Consider the following 8730-nt stretch of genomic DNA (forward strand, 5'->3'; position numbering starts at 1 on the left):
GGTTGACTCGCTAGTCACTCAGTTGTGCATCGCTGGGGCGTTCTTGTTTGAGGCATAATGGCGAGCAGTTGAGTTTTTCAGAAAAAGAGATCAGTTATTGTGCATCTGGGGGAAACTATTTGGAATACTTTATTATGGAGATGAAATCTCATTTATAATACTTTCTTGTTCTTTATACTGATGGAGAAGATTTTGGAGAAGTTTTAAAGGTATGTTTGTAGTTTGTAATGAGAAAATTTTGTAATTGTTAGACTCCTCCTATGTTGTGCAATATTTTTGTCAATAATCAGGGTTTGGTTTCTCAAGAACAATTTTCTTTAGTGTAAAACACAACTCTATGATTCACAGTAAAGTTGTGATGATTTTGTCGTGTGTACATTGCACCTTGCGACACACGAAGTCACAGATCATTTCTGACAAGCAAAAGAAATTTAGGGTACATTATTCATCTTTAGCTGCTTCATCTACTGATTTGTATTTGCTTTCAAGAACGTCAGTATAACAGTCACGAAGAACAGCTTGCTGAGCAAGAAATAAGTCATTTTTATTTCAGGGCAGATCTCACGTTGCATTCTTGAGCAAACAGTGCACAGTCAGGATTGTCAGGTGTCATACTAGCAATCATATTAATTTTCAATGAACAGTATTGGTAAGCTTACACAAGTATGTATGTATTTATGTGTGTATGTGTAGGTTACAGTGCTTCTCACTAGCTGTTCCAGCATTCCTCTCTCATTCCCTATCGAGCAGACTTGGCTGGAGCAACTCTCTAATGCTTCCCAGCATTCTTCTCCCATTCTCGCTGCTGTTACACCGTACCTGTCACTTGCGTTAAAGTACAAGTAAAAAAAATCTATAGCCACAACGCTTAAATAGGCCTATTTCTTTATTTTCGATAGCCAGTTTCGACAGACTTTGGTGTCATCTTCTGGTATGTAACATAGTGTGTGTACATAGAATATATCTCCTACGATGATTTAAGATGTAATATTTGGGAAAAAATGTTTTTTGTGTGACATTACAAGGATAAAGTGATTCTACATTTACACACCATTAAAAATTTTTGTTACGAAACGTGTTTATTGTCAGTTAGAACCTCATGCCAAGTTGTCAGATTAGTGCATAAAATGTAGCACATTATACATTATTTTATGCACAAATATGACAACTTGGCATCAGGTTCCATCTCACAATGGAAGCGTTATGTAACAAAATTTTTTGAAGATATGTAAATTAACAGTTTCCCTTTCTGATTCTTGTAATGAATGTCACACAAAAATTTTCATGTCAAATATTACGTCATAAATCATGACAGGAGATATTTTCCGTGTTTGTGCACCTAGTTACAAACCAAGAGATGTTAGCAAAGTCTGTCGAAACCAGCTGTTGAAAATAAAAACGTATTTACGCGTTCTTGGCTACAGAAAGTGTTTTACAAATCGATCTTTCCCATTTCTTAAAATGAGAAAATTATTTAAAGTACAAGCTTTTTCATGTTCCCATCATTTTAACTCGGGATCCTCATGTCTTACGCAGCATGGCGAGCTCTGTGGCCCCATCTCCCGACGTTGGCAATAGTCACGGTGACACAGCTCTTAGCCGCCATGGGTGGATTACTCGATCACAAACTTTGCGACTGCAGACTTCTCCCTAGCTTGGTACATGTTTGTTTAAATAAAGATTAACTGTTACTACGAGGGCAGTTCAATAAGTAATGCAACACATTTTTTTTCTGAAACAGGGGTTGTTTTATTCAGCATTGAAATACACCAGGTTATTCCCCAATCTTTTAGCTACACAACACTATTTTTCAACGTAGTCTCTATTCAATGCTACAGCCTTACGCCACCTTGAAATGAGGGCCTGTATGCCTGCACGGTACCATTCCACTGGTCGATGTCGGAGCCAACGTCGTACTGCATCAATAACTTCTACATCATCTGCGTAGTGCTTCCCACGGATTGCGTCCTTCATTGGGCCAAACATATGGAAATCCGACGGTGCGAGATCGGGGCTGAAGGGTGCATGAGGAAGAACAGTCCACTGAAGTTTTGTGAGCTCCTCTCGGGTGCGAAGACTTGTGTGAGGTCTTGCGTTGTCATGAAGAAGGAGAAGTTCGTTCAGATTTTTGTGCCTACGAACACGCTGGAGTCGTTTCTTCAATTTCTGAAGAGTAGCACAATACACTTCAGAGTTGATCGTTTGACCATGGGGAAGGACATCGAACAGAATAACCCCTTCAGCGTCCCAGAAGCCTGTAACCATGACTTTACCGGCTGAGGGTATGGCTTTAAACTTTTTCTTGGTAGGGGAGTGGGTGTGGCGCCACTCCATTGATTGCCGTTTTGTTTCAGGTTCAAAGTGATGAACCCATGTTTCATCGCCTGTAACAATCTTTGACAAGAAATTGTCACCCTCAGCCACATGACGAGCAAGCAGTTCCGCACAGATGGTTCTCCTTTGCTCTTTATGGTGTTCGGTTAGACAACGAGGGACCCAGCGGGAACAAACCTTTGAATATCCCAACTGGTGAACAATTGTGACAGCACTACCAACAGAGATGTCAAGTTGAGCACTGAGTTGTTTGATGGTGATCCATCGATCATCTCGAGCGAGTGTGTTCGCACGCTCCGCCATTGCAGGAGTCACAGCTGTGCACGGCCGGCCCACACGCGGGAGATCAGACAGTCTTGCTTGACCTTGCGGCGATGATGACACACGCTTTGCCCAACGACTCACCGTGCTTTTGTCCACTGCCAGATCACCGTAGACATTCTGCAAGCGCCTATGAATATCTGAGATGCCCTGGTTTTCCGCCAAAAGAAACTCGATCACTGCCCGTTGTTTGCAACGCACATCCGTTACAGACGCCATTTTAACAGCTCCGTACAGCGCTGCCACCTGTCGGAAGTCAATGAAACTATACGAGACGAAGCGGGAATGTTTGAAAATATTCCACAAGAAATTTCCGGTTTTTTCAACCAAAATTGGCCGAGAAAAAAAATGTGTTGCATTACTTATTGAACTGCCCTCGTATCTTACTCCCTGCAGTTATTTTAAACGTAGTTTTTGTTGAGTTAAAATTAGGGCAAGGGGTGTGACTGCAGCGCCATCCTCCACATCACGTGAGATAGTTCAGTCAGTAGTATGCATGTGACACCTTTGTGCTCGGAACTGTCACAGGGTGCGACACTATGCCGAGTTAGATGAACTAGAGTTAGAAGAAGCAGTATGCAAGAATTCTATCAGCAAGCATACACCTCTGAGTTAGAGCCTTTTGCTCCCAGTGTGGTGTTAAAGATATAAAGTGGAAAGCACCAAATTTAGAGTAAAGCAGTGACAGTATTGCGCTGACTGACTAGTACATCTACATCTACATCTACATTTATACTCCGCAAGCCACCCAACGGTGTGTGGCGGAGGGCACTTTACGTGCCACTGTCATTACCTCCCTTTCCTGTTCCAGTCGCGTATGGTTCGGGGGAAGAACGACTGTCTGAAAGCCTCCGTGCGCGCTCTAATCTCTCTAATTTTACATTCGTGATCTCCTCGGGAGGTATAAGTAGGGGGAAGCAATATATTCGATACCTCATCCAGAAACGCACCCTCTCGAACCCTGGACAGCAAGCTACACCGCGATGCAGAGCGCCTCTCTTGCAGAGTCTGCCACTTGAGTTTATTAAACATCTCCGTAACGCAATCACGGTTACCAAATAACCCTGTGACGAAACGCGCCGCTCTTCTTTGGATCTTCTCTATCTCCTCCGTCAGACCGATCTGGTACGGATCCCACACTGATGAGCAATACTCAAGTATAGGTCGAACGAGTGTTTTGTAAGCCACCTCCTTTGTTGATGGACTACATTTTCTAAGCACTCTCCCAATGAATCTCAACCTGGTACCCGCCTTACCAACAATTAATTTTATATGATCATTCCACTTCAAATCGTTCCGGACGCATACTCCCAGATATTTTACAGAAGTAACTGCTACCAGTGTTTGTTCCGCTATCATATAATCATACAATAAAGGATCCTTCTTTCTATGTATTCACAATACATTACATGGGGGAAACATGTAACAGGGATGGACCTGTACGAACATCCTTCGTCTCCGACCTCATACTGTCGCTGTTCGAGAACTCAGATCCTGATGACATATAGCGTGTTCCAGTATGGCCTGGTCGCCATGCTCATTCGCCATCTTGTAGTCCAGATCACCTATCTTCGATTCTGATGTCATAGTAGGACTGCACCACTTTGGGCCAGTATTCCAGCTCTGAGCCAGAAATCCAGAGTATTATAACTAGCCTGACAGGTCTGAGCTGGATTGTGACATCATATAGTTGCTCCAGAGTGGTCCAGCCGCCATCTTGTACTTCTAGTGAGACATCTTGGTCTCTGACATCGCAGATCCTGTCAGAGTATTTCAAGTCTCGGACTGTGACATCATAGTGCCTCTATTCCAAGTCAGCCAGTACGACAATGGACCATTTTGAATTTCCCATCAATTTATACTTAGGACAACAGCCCCATTTCTACATGAAACACACTACTGCAACTGGTCTGTTTTCTGAATTTCCCACCAAAATTTTATCTCCCTGCATTTTATACATTTTTATACATTGTCAGAACAGGTGGGGGCGTGGGTTGCGTTAAGGGATGGTATGGTGTGGGGTGGTGAAAACCCATAACATCATAGATGACATCATTCTCTCCCTGTTACACTTTTACCAGCTTCGTTACACCCTCAAACGATTTCTGCAAGAAATCCATTTTCATACCCTATATTTGTAGGACCATGTTTTATTCGTTAATGTCTCTGTAAGCTCTTGAATAAAAATCTGGATAGTTACACTTTATTTAACTTGAGACCATCTTGTATATAGTACCAGTAAAAAACGAGGTCGTGTCTGTGGAAGCACTTACTGGCTTCTGCAGGTGATGGTTGGGAGATGCATGTACAGGTTTTCGTTGTTTATGGAAGTGTTGCTTTAAATAATTATAAAATGTAAACGTGAAATTTCTGAAGCAAAGAAATTACAATGAATGAAAATGTTATTTTGTCATAGCTTAACATGCCAACCGCCACCTTGTTGCAGAACACAACCTACATAACTATTAATGAAGTTCCTACGTAACTTAACCTTCATCATTGTCACAAAAAATAGATTTGCCTCGCTACCGCAGTTAAGTAAGAAAGCGACTGAGGTTGACGAAGATGTAGTGAATACCCAACAGTCTTTCCTTAGGAAACCAATTGTTTCGAAAAAAGTATAAAGTAGGAGGAAAGTTCTGTTGCTAAGAAGTAGGCACGGAAGAGGTGTGGGCCAGATTTTGCAGGAAAAATCAGGTGACAGGTACCAGTTCAGAAACTTTTTTTAAGCCCAGTGCATTCCTTAACCAAGTGGTAGAGGATGTACAGTCCTTGTGCAAGGGCTTTGCAAAGCAAGATAATGTTTTTGTAGTGGGTGGGGCAAGAAATAGAAGTGATAGATATCATGGCTACAATATTGAAAGTGACCTGGTAAAAATAGCTTCTGCAATGAAAGATACAAATGTTGGGTAGGTGCCTGATTTCACACAGTATGATAGGCTCCAGTTGAACAGCTCTGTAAGGAGGATCAGTATGGAGTTGGATCAGGCTTTGGGCAGTTGCTGGGTCAGATATGGGGTTGGTTCCTGTTGATGCTGTTGGTAGTTGGGATTCCACTAAGCATGAACTGGATCTCAGTAGAAAGGGAAGGCTAAATTGGATGGGCTGATAGTAAAATCCTTAAGAGGGAGACGCTGAAACTTATGGAAGTACCTCGTTTTCAGGCTAAGGTCAGTGTCCAGTGATACAACTTTGAAAGGAATCAAGCATAACGAGAAGCTCAGACAGGCAGGTACTAAAGTTGTCAAAATATCACAAGATCCTTATAAAAGTACAGTGAAAAATAATGTTCGTATATTGCATCAGAATATCAGACGACTAAAAAATAAACCAGATGACCATCTCGTTTGTTTGGAAGATTTAGAAACAGAAAATGTAGTAGATATACTATGTCTGTCTGAACATCACATAGTCACAGATACGCAAAAGGTGCATAGAAGTGGATATAGGCTTTAAGAACATGTAAGTAGAGACAATATGGAAAAAGGAGGAGTTGTCACATAGGTTTAAAGTTATCACAGTGTGATAAACTTAGAAATTAAAAAAAATTGTGTGGAGCAACATACAGAAGCATGTGCCTGTGAGCTTACACTAAATAATGGTAATTTTATAATTCTAATTATGTGTAGGTCCCAATTGGGAAATTTTTAATTACTTCTGAAAAACTTGGATTCCTTGTTATGCTATCTGCCAGACAGAGAGAAGCAAATTATTGTGGGCGAATCTCCAGGCTGGAAGCTGTGGCTGCAGGTGATGTCAAGCTTCCGGCCGTACCCCGCTGTCTGGCCTGTGCTCTGGCGGAAACGTCCCCTGGGAAACTCAATTTTAAAATCTTCATCCTCCAGGTTTCTCTTCTCGCCTCTTCGAATCTGCATGGCCTGTATTTGCAGGTAAGACACTGATCTGTTAGCTTTCTTGACCCTGCTCTCATTGATGGTGTAAAATGATTTTGTTGTAAACACACCAGGATATATACTAATTCTCTTCAGCACTGCAATTCTGCCATTATTTCCGTTACTGTAACTTAAAACTGCATCATAGACATCTTTTGAGCATCTAATCGAAATGAGATTATTGAGGCTTTCATTTGCATTTTGTATCTTTCCTTGAAGACACTTCCTCAATGATCAGGGTTTGCAAGAAACCTCAATGTGGGCTTAATTGCATTCATAACAGGTTCTGGTAATGAGTGTTTATGTGAATATGTCTCATTTCTGTTGTTGAACTTACACCAATCGCCTTTTAGACACAGATTGTGCAATGGTGTTGGGTAAGTGGACAGTTTGTGGAAAAAAATTGCCCACACAGCACACCTCATTTCCTCTAAATTATGTGTATTTTTCCTAATAGCTCTCCCATAAAATAACTGAAGAGAATCAGTTTCTTTCAGAGTAAGCCTGCTTTTCCCTCCTAGTGGTTTTCCATCCTCAAGTACTTCACCTTCCTTCTCTTTCAACAAGCAGCGAAGCCTACCACCAAGCTTCTTTTGAATGTGGATTTTTATCTGTTACAGTGTTGGATGAAGAGAAGTCTCCATCACCAAGGTATTTCTTTCCACAGTTTCTCACTGTTTTCATTGTTGGACATTTTCCTTGTTACACACCGGTGGCAGTATTTAGACATAATTTCTTCATCTGAAACTTTACCTGAGTCAATACCAATAACAGATGCAACTCCATACAGAGATGTGTGATCCCTTTTCATCCATGTTGCATCTACAGACACACACAGATCAGTAATATTTGTAAGAGATTCACTGTCATGAATATCTACCTCAGGATCTATTAGTTCTTGATTTATTTCCATCAGTTCCAACACTGCTTTCTTCATAGAAACTTTTGCCGTATCGCATACAGCATCAGACATGTCCAGAAAACCACACAATAAATTACCTCCTTCCCTACCCTGTCCAAGGCATCTCAGAGCATATGCTAACCTAAAATTGCTTTCCTCGGTACCAGTGTCAGTTTCTTTGGAGGAGGTAAATGAAAATTCACAGCCACACGGATTACAAATTAATTTAAAATCGCAAGCTATTCCCACTCTTCTTTCTACAACAACAATCATGCATTCCATATATTTACAGCTAACACATGAACATGAAATCTTTATAGCCTGGCAGACAAGCTCTAAATCAGTAAGTCTGAATCCTGTGGAATCCATATCAACATCCTTCACGCACCTGTACAATTCTCCTGTCCCAAGTTTCAATGCTGAAGCTGAGAGCTTACGTTCTTCATTTCGAGCTGCTTCCTCTTTTTTTGTTGGTAAACCGATTTCCATGAAACCTTCATTTCCTAAATGGAGTTTTTCCACGACTCATTATGCATAAATCTTGACTTCTACGTCAAGGTCTGCAAATTAAACCTTCCACATACTAATATCTGTTAGTGCTGTCAAAACATTAATAAACCACATACAAGTTTTCAGGCAAAGATATAGATGTCAGCCAGAGATATAGATGTCAGCCAAACATATCAAAATAAAATAGCTTTCACACTGACAAAAATTCCGTTGAAGCAAGCTGTTTCCCAAATGCCGGAAAAGATGAGAGTGACTGCCAGTGTAGAGTTAATCAGTTTAACAATTTAATAGTATTTATAAAGCTGCTATCACAATAAAAATCACACACAACATAGATTAAACTGTGTAGACTAAGAAAACAATGTTTTTGAAAATCTATTGTTCAGTCGAAAATCCATTACATTCTCCCTTACAGCAGAAAGGAGGCACAATGTTGTCTCTGCAGCACTTCAAACACAGTGTGACATAAATGTCACACAGGGCATTAAAGGGATAAATGAAAAATTTCAAACAATATGCATCTTAAATCTGGGGCTAAACAAAGGGATCCCAGAGATCCCACCTCGTAGTATGTGTTGCAGTAAAGTCACCTCGTGAGGTAAGGCCAATTCACACTGGTCGTCACGGCACGGCACCATCACAGAAAGGTGTATTCACGCGGTCCGTCACGGCACGCAAGTCAGTTCAACTCATGTGGTCTCAACTCGTATGGCTGTCCTCAACTGTTATTTTCGCGGGAATTGCGATCTTCGCAAGATGGTTTTCAACTGT

Source organism: Schistocerca americana, chromosome X (assembly GCF_021461395.2).
Source record: "Schistocerca americana isolate TAMUIC-IGC-003095 chromosome X, iqSchAmer2.1, whole genome shotgun sequence".
In the NCBI taxonomy this organism is placed as follows: Eukaryota; Metazoa; Arthropoda; class Insecta; order Orthoptera; family Acrididae; genus Schistocerca; species Schistocerca americana.